This window comes from Sinocyclocheilus rhinocerous, unplaced genomic scaffold (genome assembly GCF_001515625.1).
Source record: "Sinocyclocheilus rhinocerous isolate Xijiao unplaced genomic scaffold, SAMN03320098_v1.1 scaffold834, whole genome shotgun sequence".
Taxonomy (NCBI): domain Eukaryota; kingdom Metazoa; phylum Chordata; class Actinopteri; order Cypriniformes; family Cyprinidae; genus Sinocyclocheilus; species Sinocyclocheilus rhinocerous.
Window position 1 is genome coordinate 330,302 of NW_015645089.1, and position 9,552 is coordinate 339,853.

General features: G+C 35.7%; 1 protein-coding gene across 1 annotated transcript in view; it reads right to left on the minus strand.

Moving 5' to 3' along the window:
- Positions 1–4,349, minus strand: part of LOC107705757 (protein FAM168A-like) — a 47,224-nt gene extending 42,875 nt beyond the window's left edge. Inside the window, exon 1 of the mRNA XM_016509213.1 lies at positions 4,160–4,349. The gene's annotated coding sequence lies outside the window, so the exon portion shown is untranslated. The remainder of the gene's footprint in view (positions 1–4,159) is intronic.
- Positions 4,350–9,552: the final 5,203 nt, after the last annotated feature.

Consider the following 9,552-nt stretch of genomic DNA (forward strand, 5'->3'; position numbering starts at 1 on the left):
AAATTACTGGTTGATATGTCCCGATCTCAATAAAGTTTACACATGCTTTTGGTCCGTGAATTAGATCTCGCTCGGGACGTGCGCTGTCTGTGGAGGTTTGGCCAGGACTGGTTCCAGAATTAAATCCGTTAAGTCCGTTGCCAATCACTGCTATTCAGTCCCGAAACTTTGCAGGGTGTAGCCTATGTGTCCGAAAAACTAAAGTTTCATACAAATTCTAAATGGATTATACCCTAGAAAGTCACTAAAAAGTGTCACAAAGTTCTTCTTTCATCTTACAAAGTTCCGTTATAATCAATGAAGCTCTCTAAACTGCACAATGAATCTCTTATTTACATCGCGTCTGCACTTAGTCATGAGATGATTCACGAGCTTGCAAAACTGCACTTAAAAACTGCGGCGCTTTCAGCGGTGAGTGAATTCTGACAAAACGTTTCTGATTGGCAATTGCGTTCAAGAAATCAACAGATATGTCTGTGATTGGTTACATTGCTCAACGCTGCAAAAACATGTTGAGGGTATTTAGCGCTTGGCTAAGCGCTCCAATTGCAGCAGGGCATCAGGGTTTCCATGACTAACAACTTGCCCCCCCCCTAATGTCGCCCATGATACATATTATTGTTCCAAATTTTATTCTACAGATAAGGTATTTAAGAAAAAAATAAATACAATTCAGTTTAAATTGTATTAAATAATTTAGTGCAATAATAACAGTGTGCAGATATGTACTATTTCTTTTTCCATGATAACATTTCACTCAGAATCACGTAAATACTGTGGTAAATGAATACAGTAATCATTAAGTAACATATATCAAGTTACCATGGCACATGTCCACAATACCATACAATACTATAGAACAGCCACAGGATGTTTTTGTAAAGGTGGGTTCTGCATTTGGTAAAGCTAAAATAATAATATTTAATAATAATAATACTATATCAGGGTAATAGTAAAAATGTGACTTATATAATAGTTTTTTTTTTTTACAAAAATAAATAAATAAGAAAGAAACAATTCTCAACATTATCTAAACTTTAATATCTACAGATTGCTACTCCACACAATGCTCTTCAATATGGCCACTGCAGGTCTCTTTCCAGTTCACAAGATTCTCATGTTTAACAGTCTATATTTTATATGACGTCACGTTTCATGTTATTGTTAGCTGATCTCATGAGGAGACACTGATACAGCATGGCAAATCTAATGGGATTCCCCTGTAGCCACCAGGCAGGATCTCGGAGCATTTCTGCTCCTGTTTATCAGAGGAAACCAACATCCCCTCAGGGTGTGTGTGTGTGTGTGTGTGTGTGTGGTTAATCTGAGCTCTATAAGCACTATTACAGCTGAGAGGTGCCGTCGATCATAATCCTCTCATTTCACTGTGGATTTGGCTCACACACAGACAGTTCATAAAAAACATCCGTCCGTTTTTCCACTCAAAAATAAAACTACCTCCGATGAAAAAGGAGTCTCACAAAGACGCATTAACGCAGAAGTGCGCAGACACGTACTGCGACACAATTAACACGCCGCCACAGACTCGCATGCTAACATGTTTGTGGCAAACTGCAGACTTTGAGCCCTCGTGAGAAATATCAGCGGCCCGATTACTGAGAGTACGTGTGAAGAAGAGCTTCTCGGAAAGTATGGAAGTCATGGGAGGAAAATGTAGCAGTGAATTTAGTCGAAATCGTACAACTTGAGCGTCCTCTCTACGCTACTGTTCTCTAGACCATCATTAGAGAAGAGACCCATTACGACACTAATGAACAGCAAAAATGTGCTGCACTCGCTACACACATGCATTATAAATGTAAGTACATTCCTTTTATATCCACTCTTAATATAAAATAATATAATGTCATTCAAACCATAAAACATACAGGCATTTCTACAAAGAATATGTAAAAAATTATTATTCAAGGTTAATAAATAAAACAAAGATTACTGGAGTATGTTTTACAAGAAAATACCATTTCAGTCTTTTTTTTTTACTTCAAAATTTCAAATCTAATGTGTTACTTGCCATTTCTTTGTAATTATTTGTGAAATAAAGGTGTTCTGAGTGTTGCAAGGTGGTTAATTACTTGAGAAATAAACACTTAGGATTATATACACTTCAAGAAAAGTCCACTCTCAAGTCTCTACGATTTTTTTAAATCATAAATGGGATAATTTTGCAAAGTACAAAAGTAAGCGCTGAGGTTTCATACTAGGGGTTAAGATTTTAAGTATAAGCTGTAGTAACTAGTGATACTGGTTTAGTATGCACACTAATTAAGACATTTTATGATTAGGCCTGACTGTGATCTCAATGCTTAAAAAGCACATTTCTGTTCTTCTGTTTCATCAGAGCACCTGCTACTCCTCCAAACGACAAGAAATCCTTTAATTATGACAAAAGCCCAAAAGCTTCAGCATACTTGCAGCACAATCCATAAACCTTTAATAAGTCGCAGTCATACTGTGATGAGGAGCTTTTCTGTACAAATTGAATTTCGAGCTGATAATGAAACTATCAATGAAAACAAACGAAGCGTTTTCTGTGTCTCTTCAGCCACTGTAATGTTAAGACCATCAATCAGAAAGTTATCGACGCTTTTATTGCAGGAACGGCACATGATGAGGAAGCCAATCCAAGCATCACAGATGCAGAAACATCTCAGAGATTCATAAACGTCAGATTTCTGGCCTTTGGATTATGAAGACGTCACATTTTTGTTGGGTAACTTTACATTTCATTGTCTGTGTTGATTAGAGATAGAACAATACATATATGCAACAACAGGAATTATTTTCATGTTAAGTTTAAGTTGAAACAATAAATAGATAATTAGACTACAACAATAAAAGCATAACATTCATTATTTATTAATGGATTAATAATAATTAATATAATATTAATAATAATTAATAATATTAATTAGTATTATTATTAGTAGTAGATTATTTAATTATTTTTTTTATTAAGTGTCCAATCACATTTTATTTCACCATTTGACAATTATAAAAAGATTAGATTACCTGAATAAAAAATAAATCAATTATAAATAACAACATATTAAATGTATATAAAAATATAAGTATTTTAAGCTTTGTTTAAGTGCCCAAATTGTTTTATTTCTGCATTTTGACACAATAATAGATTGATCATTAGACTACCTCAATAAAAACATAACATCCATTATAAATAATTCATTATTTATTAAACATTATTAAAATGAGTATTTTGAGCAGCTGCTTGATAATTTATAATATTTAATAATTTTTATTTATTGATTAATTTTTTCATATTCTCTTTCTCTCTGTAAAATAAATGATTAAACAAATGGATGAGGTAAATTGTCATCCATTGTTATATCTGTAACTGAACGAGGTAATAGGAAATATTGTTTTGCATTCCCTCACTAAAACACAAAGTACCCACACACTGGCGTGTGAATGGCTGTAGACATGAAATTAATTTCATAAACATGCACATAATTGCTCATGGATTACGTCCAAAACACACTGACTGCTATATGGACCAATGTGCTGTTTCCCTTTGTATCAATCAACCAGGAATGCAATGGCAAAAATATGCCAAAATAAAATCGATAACGCCATAAAAAGCTATGGCACTGCAACCGAAAGCATCGTGTATGGATGCAAAAAAAAAAAAAAGAGAAAGTAAAACTCGCTCGAACGCGCGTTACACTGTAACGCTGATCAACAAAAGATCTTTATTGCGTCATAATCGCGGTTACATTGTTGCACATGGATGCGTCGGATTCTTTGATCGCGCCTCATATTTCCTCATAACAGCGCTTATGATCGGCTCTCTCGTGCGTTTAAAGGCCTCAAACTCCTCCAGACACCATTTTGAGCGTCTCTGTGTCTCAGCTCTATGGAATGTCCAAATGCATGACAAGGGAATGAACAAAGTCATTCACGGATCCGTCCCGATAACGCCGTTAATCGACAGTCTGAAATCGAACGCGTTCGTTTTCTCTTAAATCACCATCAGACAAATTAGAAAGAGCTTCACCATCACTAACACACACACACTGGCAGGAGAAAAGCATTGCTGCTGTTTGGTGGCAGTGAAGCTCTAATGGTGGTTGGATGGTGTTTCTGGACTTTAGAAATGAAAACTACATCAAACGTGACTTACCAGTGCGAGATGGTTTAGATGGGTCACTCTGATCCAGTCTGTGATCCCGGTTATAAGCGATCTTCTGGGTGGCTGAGGGTCAGTCTATTCTCCGCGAGTGTGAAGGTTTCCTCCTCCGGTTGATTTTTCAGGCTGTATGGAAGCACATAAAGCGATGGGGGATGGGGGATGCCAGAAGAGAAGAGAGGAAGGGAGGGGGATAGAGAGCGAGAGAGGGGGCAGTAACATAGAAACACAAGGGGAGGACCTCTGTGTCTGACGCACGACTGAACGCACCAGGCTTTCGATGCACCATCCATTCGCCATATGCACGAGCAAAAAAATCAGCCAATATGGCCAAATATGAATGCATGCGCGTGCGTGCATGAAAATAAACCACACTTCATTCTGCCATGATAACTCACATGCATAAAGATCCACGCGTGTGATGGGACTGGTCATAGTCTGTGTGAAAACAGCCAGAGCGAAAGTCTGAAAAATGCGCCAGCTTTCATGTCCACCAGAGAACAAGCACTGTTTCTTCAGGATTGGTGCATTTTAAGATGGAAAACCAGGGCTTGCATCACATTTAAAATTGTTCAAATAATATTATTCAAACAAACAGACAAATATTATTGATCACATTTTTTTTCGTAAAATAAATAAATAATAAAATAAATACATATACACAGTGCTGGCTAGATTACTTACAAATTGTAGTCCATTACTGAGTCTAGATCACAAGACAAAAACAACAAAAAAAGGAAATGTACTTAGTAAAGTAAATATATGTGCATTTACACGCAGTATAATATTTTCTCATTGACGCAAAAACCTTCACAAAGAAACTGATGAGACTTTGGTTCGCGCGCCCTCTGGTGTCTGTAATGCACCTCTACAGTACGGAGAGAAAGAGACGAAAGCTTTTTTTTTAAACACAAAAGACTCAAGCAATTGAAACGGGGAATATGTAAACTAGTGTCACATTTCAACAAGTGGGGCAATGAATAAATCTCAGTATCGAACTGGATGAAGAGAAAGCAGTTCATTCCGCTGGGAAAGATCAACAATGCCATCTAGTGTTTCCAACATGTTAGATCACATTTCATCTGTATCAGCTTTCCTTTTGTGTTCTTGACTGATGCTTTGAAACTTACAAGATATATTACTTAAATGATCTTACAAAAAGGGAACATAGCGCTTAAAAGAGCACAACTGAATTTCCATCATGGTATCAACATAACACCATGGTACATGTAAAATACCTTTTTATAGTTTTCATTTAATGTGTCACTTTTTGTGCCAATTTCTTAAGCAGTATAGTGCAACTTGTAGACCAATGTCAGAGCATCAGACCAACAGAGCTCCAGTTCTAATGAGATGAGATCAGTATTATGAATGTACACTGATGGAGATCTTAAACATACAAGACATTTGTATTTAAGTCACTCATTACAGTAGTGGCTACCCAGCAGATTGAAGCTACAAATCAATATTTTAACACTTTCCAAAATGCCATGGTAGTTTTCCATGCTATTCTTGAAAGCACCATATAGTAAATACCATAGGTCATAAATCAGTTTCATGAATTACTTTTGCAGTACAATGGAATTTCTATAGTACTCCAAATATACCATGGTGGTAGACTGTAGAAAATATTATACCTGTTTTACTCAATAAAATTGAGCTAAAGCTCCGAACAGGTAACCAAGGTTCAAATCAGCAAGGTCAAAACTGGAAGACATAAACTATCACTTTGATTTAATGTACTTCAGGTGGCTTGTCTTTGAAACAAGTGTACTTCAAAGTGATTCTAGTATTTTGGCATTTATTTGCTTTCTTCTCTGTTATTTTATGTAATGCATCTCTAATCTGTCAAAGTTATTAATTTCTTAAACTTTATCCATTATTTATCATCTTTAACACATTGTCAACCCCTAAAAATATAACTCTTATTAGCACTTTTTAGTAAGCTTATGCAAATTCCTGGTAATTTTCTGCCTGGTGCTCTTAATTATTTATTCTTTTTCCATGGTTATTTTAGTTGTAGTAAAATTAAAAAAAAAATTTTGACTTAAAAAAAAATGATAATAATAATAAACATTCACCCAAAAATTCTGTCATGATTCACTCATCCTCAATTTGTTCCAAACCTACATGACTTTTATTCTTCTACTGAACATAAAAGAAGATATTTTGAAGAATGTGGTGACAAAACAGTTGCTGGTCCCCATTGACTTCCTTAGCATGGAAAAATATTGTATGGAAGTTAACAGGGATCAAAAAACTGTTTGGTTCCCACATTCTTCAAAATATTTTCTATTGTGTTCAGCAGAAGAAAGAGATTCATACAGGTTTGGAACAACTTGAGCAGTGAATCATGACAGAATTTTCATTGTTTGGTGAACTATGCCTTTGGGGAAAAAAAGAAAAAAAAAACGTAAACATTTATTTTATTTCAGCTAATTGCCAAGGCAACGTGTCATTTTCGTGTAGTAATAAACTTAAACTAGCAAATAAATAAATACATAAAATGACAGAAACACAACAAAAACAAAGTGAAAACAGTAAATATAAAAATAAAACTAGATAAAACTAAACCATAATACTAACTGTTCTCATCTGTAAACCTCAGGCTTTGACAGAAAATCCTCCCTGTTATGAAACCGAATCACCGCTAGAGGGGAATGGAGGGCTATTCTCATTGGACCAGAACATCTGTTAGGCTCCACCCAAAGAACTGCGTGTCCTCAGCTTGGGAACAATTTCAAAAAGTCTCACTTGTACCATAACTGAGCATTTAATGAGCTTTTAATGAGGTCAGTGAAACTTTAACTTAATTGAATATGATCCAAATTGAGCAAATTAATCTCAAATAATGCTGTTTGAGAATCCTTTTGGTGTGCATTAGTGATGCAAAGTCCGATTCATTTCCGCAAACCGGTTCTTTTCGGACAGATCGGCTCATTGAGAAAGTTTCACACCTACAGCACACATTACAGACATTGATGTAAAAACGCGGATATGTCTACATTATAAAGAATGAATAAACCAGTCTTATAAACTCCTTAACAGGGAAACTGAATTCACCGGAACACCGGCTCAAAAGAACGATTCGTTCAAGAACCTAACATCACTAGTGTGCATGTCTTTATAGCATATCCTACTACATGTGTCTTATAGCAGATACTAAACAACTGAGAAGAAACCTTGTGCAGGTTCTTCGAGGAACTTCCAATGTATAGGTGCTAAATGTCCGAAAACATGCTAATAAACGTGTTACGCTGGTACGATCAGCAAAGTAAGTACATAAGGACAAATTATATGTAATTGCTTATGTTTGTGTGATTAATTCCATTTCTTCTCTCCCTGACAGAACAGGAAAAACACGTTTATCTCACCCAAGTGACTCCTGTGGCAGAGGAGTTTTTTGAAGCACGAGTAACAAGGTGTGGTGAAAGCAGACATGACAAGGCGCCAAAACACCCCTCACTCATCATCCTAACACAAACAACACTGAGCAGAGCTGTGTTTAACAGGTGAATGATCGCGACACAGGTGTGAAGAGCACAGGACGCTGCGTTATATGCTAATAAGAAGTGTTGATGCGTCAACCGCGAGCGGAAACCTCCCGCTCTCTCTCTTGAAGCCAACACGGAAGTTACTTAAACTGTAATTCATCGACTCCTCATCTGACGAGTCAAAGCGCACCATTGCTGCGTGTGACAAAAGTCATTTATAAAACCACAAGATCAAAAGAACTCGTAGAAGAAGCCACTGAGGGGTATCGTCATCTTCATGCCAACTTCTATGCTGAGATGTTTGACACAATCTTTACCACTGTTGCCAACTAATTTTCAGGGGAAGTTGCTAAAGGAAGGTCGATTTGTTGCTAAAAGTTGCTAAATGACGTGATGTCATTGTGTGATGACGTCATTACGTAATCACGACGCAAAATTGTGTCACTGCATCAAATCTCAATAAAAAATATATGTTTGTTAATTTAGATTTGTTCCTATTTACGACAGACTGACTGCAGGTGATGACGTCCCATCAGTTTGTTTCAGGCCAGATCATATTTCTTCAAAATCATTAATTTGGCTACAAATATGCAACATTTGAGTGTAGACCGCAAAAAAAAAAAATATATATATATACATATAGATATAGATATATTAGTATTTTTGTCCTTTTCTATTGGAAATATCTACAAATTCCTGAATAAACACACATTTACTTGAAAAAGACAAATACTTAAGTCACTTCTGAAAATAATATCAAAATTAAGTGAGTTTTAAAACAAGAAAAATCTGTCAATGGGTAAGAAAATCTTTCCCCTTTTGTATTAAGTTTATGCTTACCCCAGATATTTTTGTCTTGACATATTTAAAGATGTTGATCTCGTTTTAAGTATACATTCTCATAATGATTTTGTTGTTGTTGTTGTTCTAGAAAAAATGTTTACATCTATGCATTTAGCAGATACTTTTATGCAAAGTGATTTAAAACAGTGGAACATAAGCAATTTGTCACAGAGCCAGCAATATTCATAGTATCGAATGACTGTTTCACTAGAAAGCTAAATTAGGGTATAGAAATTAGAATATTTAGATATTTGTACTGGGAAAATAAGACAAAAATACTGAGGAAGGAAATCATTTTTGCAGTGTAGTTCTCAAATCATCTCATATTTAAATCCATTCCACAGATTTCCCCCTGAAGAATCAGTGCATATTCTATCTGGTTGTTCTAAATGCGACTGTGGACTTTGAGAGATTTTAGAGATTCCACCTTGTGGAAACTATGAGAAATGCAACAGAGTGCTCCAGGGATGATGTATTTTTGTAAGTTCTCATCACCCTGGTTCCCTTGACAAAAATAAAGTAAGATTTTTTAATTGGCTTTATTGCAGTAAATAAGCTCTGTCGCCAACAATGCACATGTTTTGTTTATCAAGATAATCTTCATAAAAGAACACAATGTTTATGAATTCCGAAGCCTAAAAACAATCACTAGAAGTAAAAAGCTAAAGGTAGACTATAAACAAACACAAAGGTAGCATAACTTCAGCATCACCACAACTAAGCTAAATCTTTCAATCTTTATTGTAAATCTACCAGTCAGAACTAGTGATCGACCGATATTGATATTTTATAACCGATACCGATACCAATTATTTGCATGTTCTACATGACTCTGACTTCATGAGACGATGAGCAAATAGACACAAGAGAGCGAATTATATTCAGCACTTTTATTTCCAACATGCGCCCATTCATGGCTGCATATTATTTAATTCACGCAAAGTTGCGTCTTTATTGGGACAGGACTTGACGGATTCGCTTACGTGACTCTGTGAGTTCGTCTCTATTTCTTCGAGCCAAGCTGCATAAACTGCATATCAGGCATTTATG